We start from the raw sequence: 19,261 nt of genomic DNA on the forward strand, positions 1-19,261 counted from the left end.
TAAAGGTGCAATTTGTAAGATATTTGCAGTAAAATATCCAAAAACCACTTGGCCAGTGTTATATATTTTGTCCAACTTATTACTATCAATATCTCTAATGTTTTCAACCTAATGTAAACCGTGAGAAAATTGCCATTCAAAACATTGACACGGGGCAGTGCAGTCTCCTTTCAATGATGTTAATATCCACGTGACCCTTTCTTACCGCCTTTACTGACATAAAAACAGTGTCGTGGACAAATGAGGAAGTATGCGTTAGTGCCTGTCGGGCTGCACGCTTGTTTATGGACTTATGGATTACCCTTTACCGTCTGCCGCTGGTTGTGTCAGCAAAGACAGCTCCCGTAAGCGTACGGGCCAACCAAATGACCAAGAAGAGTTTGGAACAAGACAAGACAAAGAATGAGGATTAATATCATTGTTGCATTATCTGGATGGAGAGAGCGTCACGACAACATTTAACTAGACAGAGATGCTGATCTTGCTTGTGTTTTACGCGACAGGTGAGTTGTTTTGATTTGTAACCCTTCAAAAATCGTATGCTATCATATCGATCACAACATTAGTGTGTAGATTGTAATCAGCGTGTCTTCCCGCGGACGATATGCACATCAAGAGGTATTGTACAGCAATATAAATGGTCATTTTAAGACACTTACTAATAGATTAAAGTTTGGTACCGTACAGTCTATCATAATTTTACATCATAACCTCACAATAAGATTTGTACTGTCAATACATTATGTGAAAAATCATTGTAGATTGTAAGTTTGAACACTTAATTCTGTGCTCTGTTAAAACTCCATTGAATTTGGACTAATACTGTGACATCTATGACTAACAATTTGAATATTAAATATAACCTTACAACATGAAATAAAACAATGTCATCAAACGCAACATTTATAAGACTTGATTACCTTATCCGTCAATGTGATTTCTTGTTCGGGTCTGATTGATGGCTATCAGCGGTTGAGTTAAAGACTACAAATTTGCTGTATGGGTTAGTTAAATTAGACATTTATTTATTAACCCTGAAATACATTCTGAAATATATTTTAATATATGAAGGTTAAAAGTAAATAACTTAAGTAAATTAAGCTTTACTTTTACAAAATGTATTTAGCATATGTATTTAGCCCCGATATGCTGCAGGATTTCATGCATCAGCATCAATGAAAAGCTTGAAGTCAGGGCACTGATTTGGGCAGTGGCATAGTGTGTAAGCCCTGGGATCAAATCTCTGGCTGCTGGGAAGTAGCGGAGCGTCTCCGTGTTTGTGGGAGACCAGAAGATTTTTAAATTTTTGACGTCCATCCTGCCGCCACTTCATCCATCTCCTCTCCGCTGTCACCTTCTGTCAAGTCTTCTGAAGATCCCTCTAATGAATTAGACTCCAGCTGGTCTACTTCTACCTCTGAGGCCTCCGTGTCGACCTCAGAATCCTCGGAGGAAGATGAGGAGCCATCCTCGCTCTTGAAGTGCATGATTATTTCTAGAGCCTTATGTGTGCTGTAATGCCTTGACATTTTCACTACTTCTGCTTTACTGTTCATACTTTAGCAGTGCACTTGCATAAACAACATGAGCGAGAACCAAAATGAAGATTGATTTTGTTTCGGTTCTGGCCTCTCATCGTTTTTATTACTGCATTATTTGAATTTGGATATGTTGAATATGCCCCCCTGCCCCACTCAACACTGACCCCACCCCGACATCACCCCCTTACCACTCAGACACACTTTTTTTTACACACACACCAATTTTCAACATTAAAGGTTTATCTTTTCAGTAGCTATGCGGTCTGCAGAAAACAGCAAAAATTGTGACATTTTGATGAATGCATGAAATGGTAAAAAGTAGCGCCACCTGGTGGACAAGTATAAAAATTAAAACTTCAAGGCCAGCAGTTCAAAATGATATAGGGGCGGTTTCGCAGACAGGGATTAAATAAAGTCAGAACTAGCCTAATTTTTTTAAAATTAATTCAGAATTTAAAAAAGGCTTTTTGAGACACTACTTAAGTTAAGATTAATTAGTTTTTTTTTTTTTTTTTTTTTTTTTTTTTTAAGTTAAGTTTTTTAAGTTTTTTTGTTTTAAGTTAAGATTAATTAGTTGTAGACTAGAGAGTCACAGACTAAGCTAAATTAGGACTAATAAGATACTCTTTGTGAAGCCTGATTATATTAATGACGATTGCATAGTGATGTCCTGAGGACTCTTCAAAAACCAGGGATGGAATCTTAACATACATTAGCACTGTGTGGAACTGGAGTAAATCATCCACACAAACAATGGACAAAGGTAAAAGGAAACGTTCAAAGAATTTCTGTGAATTTGAAAAACATTTCTTGAAGCAAATTGTGTCAAACCACCCAATTATTGAGAAGAAACAGCATGATTCATCAACAGAACACAAGAAAAAGAATGCCTGGAGTCAAATTTGCACTGAATTTAACTCAAACGAAAAAGTAAGCCAAAGGACAGTCCAGCAACTTCATGTAAGAGTGTAGGTTTGCCCACTTTTACAAATCAGTCCTTAAAGTTTGTATAGCACACACAGTGGGACCTAAACATATCTGTAATTCCGAAATTAAAGGCGGAGTCCACGATGTTTGAAAGCCAATGTTGATATTTGAAATCACCTAAACAAACACGCCCCTACCCCAATAGAATTTGGACCTTCTGTTGATAGACCCGCCCCACACATACGCAACCCAGCAAGGATGTCGGTTAGTAGACACGCTCCTTACTGCTGATTGGCTATAAGTGTGTTTTGGTAGTCGGCCCGTCTCCTTTTCCAAAGCGTTTTTCAAACATTGTGGACTCCGTCTTTAAAGAAACCATATAATAATTACTAACATAATTTCTAAATTATCATGTTGCTAAGATCCTCTGGAAAAACATAAAAATTCAATTAAAGAAGACAAATGCTGCTGCTCGTAGGGAGCGTTTCAAGACTGGTGGTGGACCCCTGGAAAGACCAGAGACAGATGACATGGGAGACTTGTTGAGTTCCCTCATTGATAGCCAGCAACCCCTGGAAGGTATCCCCGATGATGACCATTTGGACAGTTCAGATGGGGCACCTGTCCAGTCCTCATTTGGTAGGCAACATGTGCCATCCTCAGACTTCAGTGATTCTGTAATGCTGTCTGTCATCTCTTATATTTCCCAAACAAAAATAAGCAAGGAACTCAACTGAAGTATTGTTCTTTGGTGCATCATCAATCCAATGTTTTTCAGATGACCACATAAGCTTGGATGGCCCAAGAGAGGGTACATGTCAGCCCACTACATCTGAGGCATCCAGGGGGGAAGATGGTGTCACTAATGTGGGCCGAAAGATTAAGAGACAGACCATACATGAGAAACTGGCCATGTACTTTCATGAGCACAAATTAAAGTATTTAAAAGAAGAACATGAAATAAAGATGAAAATCCTTAATATTGAGTTGGCTATGGAGGAGGAAAGAAAAATGAAGCAGCAACAAATGCTGTCCAGTTCTAGGTCCTGAAATTTCCTTTATTTAAATAAAAAATCTTGAAACCAATACAGGGCAGTTGTTGCCTTCATTCATTGTCTTTGTGAAAAATGCTGCACAGCAAAAACATCTCTGCAGGCTAGTCCATATCTGTCATTGTTGGCTTCAACATTGGGAATATTTAGGTCACTGTCATCTTCTATTTCAGGATCTGGCCAACCATGTTGTTTTAGGTAATTGTGAAGCACTGCTACAGCAATTATCGCCAGCATCTTCTTGGTTCAAAGCGCAGTGTGCTTCTGAGACACTGGAAACGACTCTTCCACACACCAAACATGCGCTCCACTATACCTCTAGTGCGAATGTGAGCTTGGTTGTACCTCTGTTGCTCTGGTGTGACTGCATGAAGATAGGGGGTGAACAAGAAGTTGTTCTGTGCATACCCACTGACACCAAGTATGATTCCACTATGTTGTCCCCCTTCCAACTGAGCATACAAAGAGGAGTTTTGGAAAATCCTTGAGTCATCAGTTGCACCTTTCCAACGTGCAACAATGTTGGAGAACTGCATAGTGGAAGTGCACACACCTTGCACATTTACTGAGAACCAGTTTTTACGATTCCTGTACTCTTCAGCATCTGGTCTAGAGCAGGGATTTCCAAAGTGTGGTACGCGCACCCCCAGGGGTACGCGAGCTGCCACCGGGGGGTGCGCGAGTGGAAAAATCTAATGGCGGTCTGGTTCTTTAAGTGGGATTTTTCCATACAATAAATGAATAAAAAACATGAACAGTAAACATTTCCTTTGTAATCGCTTTTATTTTAAATAAAATAACTATACTTTTAGTTTTTGATAGAAACGTAGAAGACAGCTGCTGTCTTTTTCTACGCACTGCTCTTCTGTTATGCACTGCAGCCGCTATATGCGCGTCAATTCATTCCATATTATAAATATGCTTAACTGGCTGAAATCAGGGAAACTGTCAAGTGGGATGTCTTATGATAAAGTTGTTAGTCACGAAGGAGGAGAGGGACCAAGAGAGAGAGACTTTTTTCTGTGGCAAAAATAGAAATAATCAAATGGGACGAGACATGGGTGCGTCTGCACAGGCACACGCGAGCAATGTGCTTTCATGGTAGAGAGACCGGCAATTAATTTTTATAATAAAATACATAAATACTTACAAAGACACTTTAGAGAACTTATTAAAAGCTTTCATTTAATTTTGTTTGAAACTTGAGCTGTTATAATGAATGTGCAAACTATTATACACCTTTTGTGCAAACTGTAAAGGCTTTTTTGAATGTGCTTGATGGGTCTGCACGTGACGCATCTTGAGGGAGAGCGCACTGGTAAACATGAGGAAAGCTCTCATATGTCATCTATTAGCTGGCGGCAGTAAGTGTACGTTTCTTACCATAGTAAACTCGAATGGCGTTATAAACGCATACACGGGGGCGCGCATCATCTACGCTGAGCGTAGCTGCGTCTAGTCGTAGTTTCAGATGGTGCAACAGGCGTAAATATTTTTCACAATGTCAGACGTAGCTAAGCCCGACGTAGGACTTACACCCAACTTCTTTACGTCCGGTTGTTGCAACCGGCCCCTGGTTATTTGCACATGATAAAACATGAGTCTTTATGGCGAGTCTTTATTTTTTTTTGAAGTGGGGTTTGGGGGTACGCCAACCCGGTCGGGACATAGAAGGGGGTGCGCAGGAAAAAAAGTTTGGGAACCGCTGGTCTAGAGGGATGCTTTATGGGAATATGACACCCATCAATGCAGCCAATGACTCCAGGGAAATTGCCATATTCATAGAACTGCACCTTGTAGATGGCTTGGGTAGCAGCATCAGGGAACTTGATGTAGTCATCTTTTAGTTTACATATAGGGCTTATTCGATCTACGTCATCAATGTTCGCGGCGGCCATATTGTTGACATAAAACTGTCAGTCTGTCAATTGACAAGCGAGGCAGCGTGGGTATTATGCATGGTATTATCGGTGTAATTTTTTTAAAACCGCACGATGGTGTGTGGTGTAATACACGGATGTTCTAACAACAGCAAAAAGAACCCCGGAATTAGTTTTTATGCGATACTGACTGTCAGAAAACATGAAAGGAGAGAGGAGCTGAACCAGCGAAGGAGAGACTCCCAACAGCAAAGTCTGTCCCCATCATTTTACCACAGGTAACGTTAGGGATATATGCTCACAGCAAAGTCTGTCCCCATAATTTGATCACATATGGTTAGCTGTAAGCAGTGGCTGAAACTGCTCTTTCAAATAAGCTGCCATAAATTGAGACAGTTATTAATTTAGTATTAATAACTATATGAACATAATAATAGGTCTGGCATTGATACTAGGTAGGGGATTAGGGCCATTCACATAGTTTTGAAAATCGTTTTATATTAAACAGAATAGCGGAGCTCACACCAAAACTATAACGATACAGATACAATGAACGACATCATTGGGATCACTTTTTGAGCGATTTTTCCCACCTGATGAAGGATAAACCATTGATAGCATTAAAATCTATTTGAACTTCAAGTGCACGAGCACTTAAAATGACAGTGAAGCTCATTGCTGAGCTCTATAACATTAGATTACCTTCAATTGCTTTGAAAATTGACTACGTAATGCTTTTTAATCTATTACATTAACTAACTGTTATGCCAAAAGGTAAGAGATTACACACTATTAGATTCACTGTTTAGAGTTACTCGAAACGCAGCGTGTTGAGGACATCTGCAAAAGTTTTTATTACAAGCAAGTTTATTAAAGGCAAGTGATTTGCGCGAGTGCCGTGAGAGAATTAGCATAAACGTATTGTTTGGTGATGTGGACGATGATATAGTTATCGTTATAGTTATCGTTATAATGTGAATGGCCCTTCAGTGCTTGTATGATGAATGCGGATACTGTATGAACGATATAGTTATAAATATCCAGATAAGTTACGGCTGGCAAAAGGACGGATCTTTACTTAAGGCTATTGGGTCTATTTGATATTGTTCCACAATAATCAAGCTCATCTTCTCTTAATACAGACGAGATTAAGGCATTAGGCTACTGCTCCCCTCGACTCAAATCTACGTGCGGCTAGGGGCAGGACAGATGTCATGTCAACAAGATGGCCGCAGCTAGCGACTTCCGGTGTTTGCGAATAAGCCCTATAGCATTGCAGACTTTGTGGACTATTTTGCACACTGTTGGTTCACTCACACCACACAAATCTCCTGTTTCACGATGGAATGTTCCACATGCCAAAAACCTCAAGGTAATCAGTATTTGTAGGGAAGGAGGGATAGGCCTTCCCCTTAAAGAGTGAGATGAAAGCCTTGGTTCCAGCAAAATAATTATGTCAGCTACATTTTGTTTGTACATACGAAAACGGTCACGAAAGTTAATTTCATCAAACTCGTTTAGTGGGTTGCTCCTGTCTATAATTGCCCGCCTATCTGGTCTTGGTGGTACCCTTTCATCATCAATAAAATAGTCCAAGTAATCCATTTTCTTCCTTTGCTGATGTCAACCTGGAGGCCAACATCAGTTAATCTGAAGTTAAACCTGCCTCTGGCCAGGTTTAAGTTATACCTTCATATAAACCTAGACTATCTCTGATCATCCTTTAGGAAATCTGACTTTATAATTTACAACTAAGGAAAGTCTGAGACTATTTTAAACCATGTCTGAGAAATGCTTTTTCAGTTAATCCAGTTTAAATGTGCATTTAATTCTAAGATTAGTGTTAATCCCTGTCCGCGAAACCGCCCCATATTGACATAAAGGTATGTATTAGTTTATGTTAAGATACATGGGGGGGGGGGTCAAAAATGGTAGTTATAATGGTTTTCAATGGGGCATTTTTTGTCCTTAGGAACACATTAGTCGGTTTTTGCGTAGCTTAGCCATTTTAAGCTAATTTAAAAAACTGAAACCAAAATTCTAAAATGTATCAAAAATGATTAACCTTTGGCAAATTTGGGCAATATTCAATCATCACAGTCAAGATGGTTTAAAAATCAAAATCAAAATGGCACAAAATGTCCCTAGGAACTCTTAAGTGTTAAGTAAAGAAAAGTGACAATATGACCCAGTTATGAAATCTTTTCTACAGTAGCTGTAACAAAATCCATCAATAAGTTCAGATGATTTTCGGTTGACTTATGAGAGATCTGACCTAAAAAACAATTTTCTGTTTCAATTATACAGTAGTCATTAGAGTCTCAGTTTGTGTGTTGTGTTTATGTTTGTGTGTGTTTATGTTTGTGTGTATGTGCAGTCAGTAGTCATTAGACCATGATGATTGGAGTACTCCCATCACCTAGCAACCACTCCACTCCAAATGGAGGGGGTCAGCTGCCCGTACACACACACACACACACACACACACACATACACACACACACACACACCCTACATCAGCTCTCTTCTAATCTTCCAAACACACACATTGTGGCTGATGTTGTTATCCACGCATCCATTGGCTTGGACCACACACACCAAAACCTCGAGAGAGAGAGAGAGAGAGAGAGAGAGAGAGAGAGAGAGAGAGAGAGAGAGAGAGAGAGAGAGAGAGAGAGAGAGAGAGAGAGCTAGTGTAGCTTTGACCACTTCAGTGTCATCACTCATGGTGTGATTGTAGGTAAGTCTATGAGTGCTCCTTTACCTTTCTTTCTTTTTGTTTTTTTAATTTGGTACTTTTTCATATTTTGACCCGGTCACTGTTTGTAGTGTGCTCTTTTCTTCTGCTCTTTATATATACTATGTAGGATGTGATGTGTGTAACTTTTTGTACTTACAGATGAATGTTTTGGTATAGTGATGTGCATGTTTGCAGGCGTGTGCATTACTGATGTTTGTTTGTGTTATAATATGTCTTCACTCGTATTAGATACCGTGTGAGAGAGAGAATACAGTAGACTTTGCTCAGAACGGCTTTAAGAATGTATGTGTGAATAATTCAGTGAAACAAAGTGCAGAGGAGAATGAATATTAAATGCATTTTATAGCTTATATTGGCAGATCTAAAGTAAGGAATCTTTATGAGCTGTCACTTTTTTGTTCATATGAAATTTTTGTTAGTCATAAAATAAAATGTATAACAAATTGTCTACAAGTTCGTCACAATTTTTCTAAAAATTAGAAATGATCTTCGATAATGCTTTGAATAATTGTTTAAATGATTATTAAACATCTCAAATACATTGCAGTGCAAACCTCTTTCATTTAACTGCATGGACAACCAATGATGAATTTTAATTTCAGTATCTTTTTTTCACAAAATCAATTTGTAAAATTTAACAATATTCCAAAGCTGATGTGCATAACAGCATAACGTTTTTTGTTTAATTTACATGGATCCAAAAAACACCAGCAAACTCATTCATTATAAAACAAAATGTTGGTGTTGGCTGGAGTTTGTGGATCAGTCTGTATAATCCTTTAAGGATAAGTCCATTTTCTTAAAAGAAAAATCCAGATTATTTACTCACCACCATGTCATCCAAAATGTTGATGTCTTTCTTTGTTCAGTCAAGAAGAAATTATGTTTTTTGAGGAAAACATTGCAGGATTTTTCTCATTTTGTGGAGCCCAACATTTATTACTTAACTCAACACTTAACAATTTTTTTCAACAGAGTTTCAAAGGACCACAAACGATCCCAAACGAGGCACAAGGGCCTCAACCATCGAAACGACCGTCATGTTTGACAAGAAAAATAAAAAATATGCTCTTTTAAACCACAACTTTTCGTCTAGGTCCGGTCCAGCGCGACCTAACGTAAATGCGTGGTGACGTAGGGAGGTCACATGTTACATATATGAAATGCACATTTGCGGACCATTTTAAACAATAAACTGACACAAAGACATTAATTAGTACAACAACGTCGGAACGGTCCTCTTTCAACACATTTGTAAACACTGGGGTGGAGTTTCGCGTTCGTCCTCTGTGACCTCATGACGTATTGAGTCGGGTCACGCTAGCGCATCACGACAGGATCTAGACGAGAAGTTGTGCTTTAAAAGTGTATATTTGTCATTTTTCTTGTCAAAAATGACAATCGTTTTGCTAGATAAGACCCTTATGCCTCGTTTGGAATTGTTTATAGTCCTTTGAAACTCTGTTGAAAAAAACTGTTAAGTGTTGAGTTGGGAATTAAATGTTGGGCACTATTAAAGTCCATTAAAATGAGAAAAATCCTGCAATGTTTTCCTCAAAAAACATAATTTCTTCTCGACTGAACAAAGAAAGACATCAACATTTTGGATGACATGGTGCTGAGTAAATTATCTGGATTTTTCTTTTAAGAAAATTGACTAATCCTTTAATGACAGATAAAACAGTGTTTGCAGAAAACGTCTCGGTTACGTATGTAACCCTCGTTCCCTGAAGGAAGGGAACGGAGACGTCACGTCGTGACCGACGAATTGGGAACCGCTTCGCGGGTGACCTATCTACTTCGAGAACTATCAAAAACGCCAATGAACTTGGCATGCAGGTATTTGCATAATGCCGGCGCCGCCCCGCCAGGTGCGTATATAAGGCACAGGTGCATAATACCAAATCAGCTATATTATTGCTGAGAAGCCGAGCAACAGTGCCCGGCCTGAACAGCAATGGAACAGCAAACTGTGGCGACGGGACGTGACGTCTCCGTTCCCTTCCTTCAGGGAACGAGGGTTACATACGTAACCGAGACGTTCCCTTTCAGTCGGTCACTACGACGTCACGTCGTGACCGACGAATTGGGAATCCCTACCAAAACGCCACTGCAGCTGAACCCTTCCAGTGCCTGCAAAAGCCCTCCGCCCTCCACATAAGGGGCGGAACCTAAGGCGAAATGCAGAAGGCCGGTCACTACCTGTTCCTTAACCCACGATAGTGAAGCAGCGAACTGGGAGAAGCGTCTAAACTGAGCGGAGCTAGAACACTGCGGAAGCCATCCCCTAAGAAGGTTAAATGGATGACATAAAATATATGAAACAACCGACAGGTTGCTCAAAATAAGTCTCTGAACAATACATGGTATGTTGAGAGATGCAGAGCAGGCTCTGCTAAGGAAAAACGTGGAGGATTAGAACCCCACGGACTATACACACAAATGAACCCCACGTAGGGGACAAATGTGGATGCCTAGCCTACACAGGTTTACAGAGAATACATCAGTGATAGGTTGACAGCGGATGCTCCGCAACACCAGCTATCAGGGCGGTGGAGGAGAGGCAAAAACAGTTTTTTAGACGTTTTTGCCCCGATGGCCTTCCATAATGGTGCAAATGTGCAGCACCAAAATAGAGGCTCCAAGCCGACACACGAGCCGACCCTCGGCATTCTTAACTAGTTAGTAGAAAGAACCCGAGTGGAAACCGGTTCGACACGAACACTATAGAATCTTGTGAACGTATTAGGTGTCGCCCAGCCTGCAGCTCTACAAATATCTGTTAGCGAGGAACCGCGAGCCAGTGCCCAAGATGATGCCACACTGCGAGTAGAGTGGGCACGTAAATTAAATGGACAAGGCACATTCTGCTTTTGATATGCAAGGGCTATAGTATCCACAATCCAATGGGACATCCTCTGCTTGGTGACAGCTTTTCCTTTCTGCTGACCACCGTAACAAACAAAGAGCTGATCTGAGGTCCTAAAACTTTGCGTTCTGTCTATATACACACGTAGTGCACGAACAGGACATAACAAAGCCATGGCTGGTTCTGCCTCCTCCAAAGGCAGTGCTTGGAGATTCACCACTTGATCTCTAAAAGGAGTGGTGGGAACTTTGGGCACAAAGCCGGGCCGGGGTCTCAGTGTTACGCTGGATGCAGCCGGCCCGAACTGAAGGCACGATTCATCGACCGAAAATGCATGAATATCCCCTATCCTCTTAACAGAAGCCAAAGCAAGGAGAGTTAAAGTTTTCATTGTAAGAAACTTAACACTCACACTATGCAGAGGCTCGAATGGGGCTTCCTGGAGTGATTTCAGCACCAAGGACAGGTCCCAAGGAGGAATAGAGGGGGGACGCGAAGGATTCAGTCTTCGAGCGCCTCTGAGAAATCTAATGACTAGGTCGTGCTGACCCACTGTTCTACCGTTTACGGGTGAATGGTGAGCTGATATCGCAGCGATATCGACTTTAATAGTGGATGGTGACAGCCTATTCTCCAAGCGACGCTGGAGATATAAAAGCACAACACTAATCGGGCATTCTCGGGGGTTTTCACTTCGGGAAGAACACCAGTCGACAAACAGGTTCCATTTAAGCGCGTAAGCCTGTCTCGTAGACGGCGCTCGCGCAGCAGCAATAGTGTTAGATACCTCTTGCGGTAAATCACTCATATCCTCCGTGCCCCGTCCAGAGACCACACATGGAGGTTCCACAGGTCGGGGCGCGGGTGCCATAATGTGCCCTCTTGTTGAGAAAGAAGGTCCTTCCTCAGGGGAATCTTCCACGGAGGGGCTGTCGCGAGGAGAGAGAGTTCTGGAAACCAGCTCCTGGTTGTCCAATACGGTGCCACCAACAGCACGCTCTCCTCGTCCTCCCGGATTTTGCATAAGGTTTGCGCAATGAGGCTCACCGGAGGGAACGCGTATTTGCGCAAGTTTCGCGGCCAGCTGTGTGCCAATGCATCCACGCCGAGCGAGTCGTCGGCTAGTGAATAGAACAGGCGACAATGGGTCGTCTCTGGGGAAGCAAACAGATCTATCTGCGCTTTGCCGAAACGTCTCCAAATTTGCTGAACCGCAATGGGGTGGAGTCGCCATTCGCCGGGACGCGCAGCCCGAGAGAGCGCATCCGCCTCTACATTGAGCGTGCCCGGGATGTAAATGGCACGAAGAGACCTCAAATTCTTCTGACTCCAAGTGAGGAGGTGACGGGCGAGATGCGACAGGTGACGCGAGCGTAAACCGCCTTGACGATTGATGTACGCCACAGTCGCAGTGTTGTCTGTACGAACTAATACATCTTTGCCCCGTAACTCGTTGCTGAAACGGACGAGCGCAAGATATACAGCCCACATTTCCCGGCAGTTTATGTGCCAATGCAGCTGGGGTGTCGTCCAGACCCCCGAAGCCGCAAGCCCATCGTACGTGGCCCCCCACCCCGTGTCTGACGCATCTGTGCATACTATCGCGTGCCTGGAGACCTGTCTCAGAGGCACACCGGCTCGGAGAAACGCACGGTCTGACCACGGAGTGAAAGTGCGACGACACGCAGGTGTAATGATAACACGGTGAATGCCGCGCAACCACGCTCTCCTCGGGACTCGATCGTGAAGCCAACGCTGAAGCGGTCGCATATGAAGCAGTCCGAGCGGAGTTACAGCTGCGGCTGCTGCCATATGCCCCAAAAGCTTCTGAAATTGTTTCAGCGGGACCGCGCTCTTGCTCTTGAATGTATTCAGGCAAGTCAGAATCGACTGTACACGCGCTTCTGTTAGACGAGCTGTCAAATCGATCGAGTCCAGTTCCATACCGAGAAAAGAGATTCTCTGCACGGGGCAAAGCTTGCTCTTTTCCCAGTTGACCCGAAGACCCAAACGAGCGAGGTGTTTTAAAGTTAAATCTCTGTGATCGCACAGCGTCTGACGTGTTTGAGCTATTATTAGCCAATCGTCCAGATACGCGAGAATGCGCACACCTCTCTCTCTCAGGGGTTGTAAAGCCCCCTCCACTACTTTGGTGAATACACGGGGCGACAGAGAGAGCCCGAATGGGAGGACTTTGTACTGGTATGCTCGCCCCTCGAACGCAAAGCGAAGAAACGGCCTGTGTCGGGGGAGAATCGATACGTGAAAGTACGCGTCCTTCAGGTCGATAGATGCGAACCAATCGTTTGGACGAATGCATGGAAATATGCGTTTGGGCGTCAGCATTTTGAACGGCATTCTGTGAAGTGCACGGTTCAGCGAACGCAGGTCCAGGATCGGTCGCAAGCCGCCGCTTTTCTTGGGTACAATAAAGTAAGGGCTGTAAAACCCCGACCTCATCTCGGCTGGAGGGACCGGCTGAATCGCGTCTTTCGCCAATAAGACAGCGATCTCCGCACGGAGGACGTGCGCATCGGCAGCTCTCACCGTAGTGAAACGAACGCCGGAGAATTTGGGGGGACGCCGGGCAAATTGGATCGCATAGCCGAGACGAATCGTGCGTAAAAGCCAACGCGACGGGCTGGGAAGCTGTTCCCACGCCCCCAGATACCGTGCGAGAGGGACTAAAGGCACGATCGGTGTACCCGCGGCGGGCGCAACGGAGGTGATCGCCGGTGTGTGCGTAACGGCCGCACCGACAGCAGTGTTGTGTGTGATAACACTCACCTGAGTCCGTTGCTGGGTGGTTGAGTAAGGGAGGCTCTGCTGAAGACACCTCACACCACTCGATGCACCCTCTGGCGAAGGAGGAGGGAGACGATGGGTTATGAGCCCGTAGCTGTCTCCTACCGGCTGAGAGCGCGGTGGGGTTATGAGCCCGTGCGTCGCTCTCGTTCTCCTCTGATGAGTCGGAGAACGAGGGGGGGTTATGAGCCCTCTCGTATCTCCGGAGCTCATCTGAAGACCTAGAGATGGAAGTGGAATTCGCTCTTTTTGTGGATTTGTGGGTGCCGACTGAAAAGTCGGCGGAACAGAAAAATGAAACAAAAGATTCCCCAACCGGCCCTCCTCCGGTGGGGGGAGTGGTGCCTTCACCATCTCCCGAAGAGCGATCCCCTCCATCTCTAGGTCGCCCGTCTCAGGGCCGCTTTGATCTTCTTTTACCACCCTTTGCAGCGGGCTGAGCGGGCGGGGCGGGCTGCTGACGACCGGTTCCTCGCTTCTTAGAAGAGCCCCGGGGAGGAACGGAGGCGGCCGCCGCAGGACGCCCTCGGCGAGGAGCAGGCTGAGGCGCCGACGTGGATGGGGCAGGCGCAGGACGCTTCCGACGTGGCATGATCTGAGCGATGGCCTCAGTCTGCTTCTTGGCCGCGGAGAATTGCTGGGCAAACTCCTCGACCGTCTCGCCGAACAGGCCGGTCTGGGAAACCGGAGCATTCAGGAGCCGGGTTTTATCAGCGTCCTTCATGTCCGCCAGACACAGCCAGAGATGGCGTTCCTGGACTACCAGGGTAGACATCGCACGCCCGACGGCGCGTGCGGTGACCTTGGTCGCACGAAGCGCCAGATCAGTAGCCGCACGTAGTTCAGAGAACTCCGCCGAGTCGTGACCTCCCGCGTGCAGATCCCTCAGAGCCTTAGCCTGATGGACCTGCAGCAATGCCATGGCATGCAGGGCAGAGGCTGCCTCCCCACAAGCCTTGTAAGCAGCACCGGACAGCGCCGAAGACTGCTTACAGGCCCGTGAGGGGAGAGTAGGCTGGTCCCGCCAGGAGGAAGCGACACCGGCCGGACACAACTGCATCGCGACCGGGCGCTCCACTGACGGGATACCAGTGTACCCCTTGGCATCTCCACCCTCGAGAGAGGTGAGAGGTGAAGGCTGATACGGCCGGTTCCGGGCGGAAAACGGGGTTTTCCACGACCGCGTCAGCTCTTCATGCACCTCGGGGAAGAAAGGCACCGGGGGCGAGGACTGAGAAGCCCTGGCACCCCCGAAGAACCAATCATCGAGGCGGGACGGTTCAGGTGGGGGAGGTTTAGTCCACTCCAAGCCGACCGCCTCCGCCGCCCGAGCGAGCATGGCTGCCATCTCAGGGTCGAACGCAGAAGCCGCAACCTGGCCCGAAGGCGGGAGCGGATCCGGATCGACGTCTGAGGCTGACAACCCCCCCTCCGACGTTACGGTGGATATCGCGTCAGGTGGAGGCTCGACAGAGCGCGAGGACACCGTAGAACACGGGCCGCTCGTCTCCATCGGGACCTCCGCTGGCAACGGATCAGGGCCCTGGGAGCTACTGGACGAACCAGCAGACCGACCCAGCACCGTTATACGGAGGTCATCCTTCGCCAATCTGGTAGCTGCGCCCTTAGCAGCACCAGACTGGGAAGGCGGGGGCCGTTGCCGGAGGAACGACACCCGTCTCCGCAAATCCGCTATAGTCATGCCCTCACAGATGGGGCATGAACTATCACGCAACGCTGCCTCTGCGTGCTGGAGCCCCAGACACGAGAGACAACGCTTGTGGCCATCCTGGGGGGCGATAAACACACCGCATCCAGAAACGGAGCACGGACGGAAATCCATCTTTAAAAAGACGACCCCGACCGTGACACGAATGAGTGGCTGTCTTTAAAAAGACACAAAGCTCAAACGTGCTGCTCTTTTAGGGAAATCACTCTTTTGTGCGAGCTGGTGAAACACACAGGGAGAGGCAAACGCACTCACTCGAACTCAAGTCCTAAATTAAGAGACAGAGAGAGAGAGAAAGGGTGGAAAAAAACACTGCGGGCCTCCGCTGGGGTGTCTTTGCCCAACCAACTTCAGCAAGCTGAGACTTTTCTTCCCAGAACAGGATCTACGAAGATCAGTTAGAATAGCTTCTCGTGAGCAGATGTCTGCCGGCTTCGAAGCAATAAAGCTGATTTGGTGTTGTGCACCTGTGCCTTGTGTGCGCGCCTGGCGGGGCGGCGCCGGCATTATGCAAATACCTGCATGCCAAGTTCATTGGCGTTTTTGATAGTTCTCGAAGTAGATAGGTCACCCGCGAAGCGGTTCCCAATTCGTCGGTCACGACGTGACGTCGTAGTGACCGACTGAAAGGGAACGAAATATTTTAAATTCCACATTATATCAAAATTGAACCTATTTACTTCATTTGCAAAAATCACAATGTATACATTTTTTCATCTTCGTAATCTTTGTAATCAAAATCTGAAAATGTGCCCCCTCTCTGAAAGGTGGTTCTTCTTTAATGATGTCAGTTTGACAACATGAGTTAAGCTCTGCCATCTCCCTGTCAGTCTGCTGATAATAAGACAAATAAGCCATATGCCCTTTATTTTAGAGTCCATCCCAACTTCTGGTTTACCTTTTGATATAGAGGCACCTTTAAAAGGTTTGTGTGGAGTACTGGTGTGGTTTTGGCTCATTATTTCAGGCAGATTTCTCCAGGCTGTCCTGGTCAGATGGCAGCTTATATAAATATTATAAGCATATCAATCAGATAGATTCACTGTTTAGGACATTATAGGATCATTTACCCTTTGTGTTTTTGAGCCAGTGTTAGTTTGCGTAAATAAATTTAAGCAGGACTCAGTTGTTGAATGTCAACATTTTTATGTAACAATATTTTTGTTCCCTCTGTATTCTCGTGTAGTCTCTGCTGCTAAAAGCATGGCCACAGACAGAGCACCGTTCCCATCTCTCCACAGGATTTTGTCGCCATTAGAGTTATGCACACAAATCGCTTTTGTTTTGCTCAAGCAAACAGCATCGTCTTAATCTCGGCAAAGTCTTTTCCCACATTTCTGATGTATCATTATTGTGACTTTTCGGCTCCAGACTTCAGATTCTCTCTCATGTTGTTCATTTTGAGTAATGACATGTTGCATCTTTCCTACATTCTCAGCTGCTGAATCTCCAGCAGTCTCTCTGTCAGGTGGTTTGATGTGACTTTCATCTTCTTATATATCAACACTGACCAACTGTGTCATCATAAAAAATACTTTTAGATTTATTACTTAAATAATAATCACATTGCTGTAGGGTTTATCTAAAACATCATGTAGATATTTTAATCATTGACAGGTCAACATTTCTTCTGTTAAAAAATAATTAAGTTTTGGCTCTTAGAAAAAGAAATTAAACTGAGAGAGTTAGGTCTATTGCAATGTACAGTACTGTATGACCCCAAATATACCACAAAGTACCATGGGTTTAACAAGGTATTTCGGGCATGGTACCCTGCCATTATTTTTGGAAAACAGCAAAAAAACATGATCTTACCTGTCAACATTGGGATTTGAAAATAAGGGAAATTTCCCAACCCCAACATTACCCCCCCCCCCCTTTATTCCACAGTCCACTTAGACAGTATAATCTAACTCTGGACCCACCAAAATATTTTACATAGAAATAAATTAAGAAATGTAAAAAATAAATTACTTTTCTTTTAGTAGAGAGTAGTTTATCTTTTCAATGTATGAATTAAATTTAACATAGGTTTAATTGCAATTCCAAACTATCTGCCATCAAAACCATTCCCATTAATTATCATTAATAGGACAAAGCAGTTTTTGAGTCATTCACTACAACCACTAAGTGACTTTGCGCAATCCACTAGATGGTCCCGACCCACAGTTTAAAAACCCCTGGTCTAACCACTAAGAGAATGGATGGGGAATAACTTTGTCATTTGTTGTGTGGCTCTCGTGAATCTGCAAAGGACTTGTTATTAGTGTTGGGCGATATAACCCATTGTGAGATCGTCCTATCATCAGGCTATGAAATCGCAATTCTCAATAGTATCGGGGGCGGGGCGATAGTTGACTTATATATTTAATTGTTCATTTTTTTACTCATTTATGACAAACAACTTGATTGTAGTCTCGGAGCTATTGATTATTTTAGTAATCGAGTATTCTACTGATTATTTTGTCGATTAATCGAGTAATCGGATAAAATACATTTTCTTTAATAAAGAAAAACCCTTAAAGGAGGAGTGCACGATTTCTGAAAAACACGTTGGAAAAGGGAGTCGGGCCGAGTAATAAAATGTGTGGGATGGGTCTATCAAAAGAAGGTCCAGATTCTATTGGGATAGGGGCGTATTTTTTTTAGGTAATTTCAAATGTCAACATTGGCTTTCAGATATCATGCACCCCTCCTTTAAATACCGCCTACTTTTATACTATATAGTAGGCGAAAAGCACTACTTTGCCTACTATGTATGGAAGAATGCAAGGCAAGGCAAGGCAAAGTTTATTTGTATAGCACATTTCATACACAAAGGTCATTCAAAGTGCTTTACATAGAAATGAGAAAACAAAAATAAAAGATACATGAATTTGAAATATCAATTAAAAGAAAAGAAATGTGATTTTAATAAAAACTGTTTAAATGTGTGAAAAAGAATAAAACAGGAATAAAAGTATAAAACAGTTAAAAATAAGAATAAAAACAAGAGAAATAGAAAATAATTAAAATAGTGCATATATAATATAGTGCAATCAGTTCGGACGCAGCATAGTGCTCATTCAGTAAATGCATAGCTAAACAGATGTGTTTTGAGTCTGGATTTGAATGTGGCTACTGTTGGAGCACATCTGATCTCTTCTGGAAGCTGGTTCCAACTCTGACTGGCATAATAGCTAAAAGCTGACTCTCCTTGCTTTGAGTGAACCCTTGGTATTTCTAGCTGATGTGATCCTAATGATCTGAGTGATCTGATAGGTTTGTATTCAATGAGCATATCAGCAATGTATTGAGGTCCTAGTCCAATGAGTGATTTATATACCATTAATAATACTTTAAAATCAATCCTAAATGTAACTGGTAGCCAGTGTAGCGACCTGAGGACTGGTGTGATATGTTCATATTTTCTGGTTCTGCTCAGAATCCTGGCAGCAGCGTTCTGAATGAGCTGGAGCTGTCTAATGGTCTTTTTGGGAAGGCCAGTGAGGAGGCCATTACAATAATCCACCCTGCTGGTGATGAAAGCATGCACAAGTTTCTCTAAGTCTTGTCTGGAAACAAAGCATCTAATTCTTGCGATATTTTTGAGATGATAGTATGCTGATTTAGTTATTGCTTTGACATGACTGCTGAAACTAAGGTCAGACTCCAGAATCACACCAAGATTCCTGACTTGATTTTTAGTTGTTTGACC

At 43.8% G+C, this 19,261-nt stretch overlaps 1 protein-coding gene across 5 annotated transcripts in view; it reads left to right on the plus strand.

Moving 5' to 3' along the window:
- The window catches only part of rapgef4a (Rap guanine nucleotide exchange factor 4a), a 100,398-nt gene that overhangs the window by 23,630 nt on the left and 57,507 nt on the right, over positions 1-19,261 (plus strand). The window contains exon 1 of one of the 5 annotated variants that reach the window (XM_073854858.1): positions 8,058-8,140. The exons of the other annotated variants lie outside the window; for them this stretch is intronic. The gene's annotated coding sequence lies outside the window, so the exon portion shown is untranslated. Of the gene's footprint in view, positions 1-8,057; positions 8,141-19,261 lie in introns of those variants that run through there. 5 annotated transcript variants of the gene reach the window in all.

Source organism: Misgurnus anguillicaudatus, chromosome 17, assembly GCF_027580225.2.
Source record: "Misgurnus anguillicaudatus chromosome 17, ASM2758022v2, whole genome shotgun sequence".
Taxonomy (NCBI): Eukaryota; Metazoa; Chordata; class Actinopteri; order Cypriniformes; family Cobitidae; genus Misgurnus; species Misgurnus anguillicaudatus.